General features: G+C 63.6%; 1 non-coding gene across 1 annotated transcript; it reads right to left on the bottom strand.

Annotated features, from left to right (window-relative positions):
- Positions 1–747: 747 nt before the first annotated feature.
- Positions 748–900, bottom strand: LOC140473777 (5.8S ribosomal RNA). Its single transcript, XR_011958611.1, has one exon. It is a non-coding gene; the product is annotated as a 5.8S ribosomal RNA (ribosomal RNA).
- Positions 901–2500: the final 1600 nt, after the last annotated feature.

Below are 2500 nucleotides of genomic sequence, written 5' to 3'. Positions count from 1 at the left end.
TCCGTACCTCCCGAGACCGGTGGCAGGACGGAGCGGAAAACGTGCGGACTGAACGGGAGAGCCAAGAGCCAGCGATCCACGCGCGTGCGACCGTCCAAGTCACAGCGTTCGACGAAAACCTCCTCCCTCGGCCAGGCACTCGGCGCCAGCAGGGGAGACAGGATCAGACGCCCCGCCGGCCACTTAAGGCCGAGGACGAACCACGAGACGGGCGGCTGCAGCAGCGGGCGGCCTGCAGCTCCCAGCACTCTCAATCGATCAACCATCGAGTCGGGTCAGCGTGTCAAACCGGCGAGCTCCACGTCAGGCCGGCGGCGCACCAGCACCGGACCTCCGCGGCTCCTTCACTCTTTCCACTGCCAGCCAACCGAGAGACGGACCCAATGCGGACGTGCAGAGCTTAGGCAGACCCCCCACTGGAGGCTCAACACTTCGTGGCAGCTCCGTGTCCCAGAGACCAGGAGGGTTGGCACACACACACAGTGTGAACCACCGACAGCCATTCTGGGACCGGTGACAGCCGTGCTGGCCCCACTGCCACGACACAGACGGACGCCAGGCCGCGCTCCCCGGCGGGGGGATGGCGTCGAGCCTGACGAACGGAATGTGCAGGGTGGGGGGGAAAGGCCAAGCGCTCCGACGCCGGAGGGCTCCGGAGTCTGAACTTAGGGGGACAAAGAGGACGGGTCCTCTGCGACACCCCAGCCGCGCTCTCGCCAGCCAAGGCGAGTGCGATTGATTGCCAAACGACCCTCAGACAGGCGTGGCCCCGGGAAGAACCCGGGCCGCAAAGTGCGTTCAAAGTGTCGATGATCAATGTGTCCTGCAATTCACATTAATTCTCGCAGCTAGCTGCGTTCGTCATCGACGCACGAGCCGAGTGATCCACCGTCAAGAGTTGTCTGAGTTTGTTTTAGGTCTCTCCCTCGCCAGAGGAAAGCGACCCGGACCGCACATACGCTCCCCACCTTGAGCTACAGCCACCTGCACGCCGGCGTGCGGGCGGAGCAGGGTGGCGTGAAGCGATGGGGAGCACCATCCTGGTGCGGCCCGCAGAAACATACGTCTATTGGGGGGAGGAGGACAGGGCGCCCAAGAGGCGATGCGTGCCCCAACGCACCGCAGCGACGGAGGCAGGATCACCGCCACCATGTCGCCCGCCTAGTATCACGAGGCGTGCAGCAGCTTTGCCCTAGGAAAAGCAGAGGCGGGAACGGGCACCGGCCATCGGTTCGGCAGCGTCACTGACGCGTGCACGTGGCGGCGTGTCGGCGAGCGGACTTCCTGCGAGGAGGCGGGGGCGGCACTCGCCCGAGCAGACGCCCGCCCGGCCCAGCCACCGCCGAGGTGGACTGGGAGTCGCGGCAACGGCTCGTCATACTCGTTCCCACACTCACAGCGCAGCTTGCCCGCAAGCCACCGACCACCGATCGACGCCAGGCGCCCCGACCGAGAGCGGGATCGCTCGTTCGCCCTGCTGGCAGTTCGCTGGGGATCACTACTGCACGGAGCTCGGAGACCGACGGGCGGCAACTCGAGAGTCTTTAAACCACCACCCCCATCCCGCAAGTGCAAAGAGGCTGTATACGCACAGACGGGTGAGGGGAATAGGTACCCCGTCGGGTTTGAAGGGAGCGTGACTAGATAGCAACGATGTAAACCCAGCCGATTTGGGAGCGAAAGACCGGCGCCTGCATCACCGGCTTCGTTTCCCGTGGCTGGAGAGTACACCGAAACCCTCCGTCTGTCGCGAGCTCCCGACGACGCGGTGCCGCCAAGCAGCAGGCCGGACCTGGTGTGGCTCCCCTCGTCGATCACAGACCGGTCGGCACTACTGACGAGACGGTGGAACGGGCTTCGCCCCTTGTGACGAAGGGTGATGCGAACCCGCCCGCCCGCGTGCGTTCGGGGTGGACTCGGCAAACGGAGATTTGAAATCGGAAAGTGTCCTCCTGCCCCGCGCAGGTAGGCGCCCAACAGTTGTGGGGGGTTTGGCGGTGACCACGGCTGCAGGGCCTGCTACCCCGACGAGCTCTCCTGCTGGCCCCGAAACCACCCTCGCGAGACAAGTTGAAACGGAAACGGGCGTACCCCCAAGCCGACAGAGATCCTTTCTTATTTGTTACTTTTTTTTTTTCACTGCTCGAGTTGTGGGGGTTTGGGCGGTGACCACGGCTGCAGGGCCTGCTACCCCGACGAGCTCTCCTGCTGGCCCCGAAACCACCCTCGCGAGACAAGTTGAAACGGAAACGGGCGTACCCCCAAGCCGACGATCCTTTCTTATTTGTTACTTTTTTTTTCACTTGCTCGAGTTGTGGGGGTTTGGCGGTGACCACGGCTGCAGGGCCTGCTACCCCGACGAGCTCTCCTGCTGGCCCCGAAACCACCCTCGCGAGACAAGTTGAAACGGAAACGGGCGTACCCCCCAAGCCGACGATCCTTTCTTATTTGTTACTTTTTTTTTTCACTTGCTCGAGTTGTGGGGGTTTGGCGGTGACCA

Source organism: Chiloscyllium punctatum, unplaced genomic scaffold (assembly GCF_047496795.1).
Source record: "Chiloscyllium punctatum isolate Juve2018m unplaced genomic scaffold, sChiPun1.3 scaffold_717, whole genome shotgun sequence".
NCBI classification, from domain to species: Eukaryota; Metazoa; Chordata; class Chondrichthyes; order Orectolobiformes; family Hemiscylliidae; genus Chiloscyllium; species Chiloscyllium punctatum.
The sequence above is the reverse complement of the archived record's forward strand: the minus strand, read 5'-3'. Positions and strand labels throughout refer to the sequence as shown.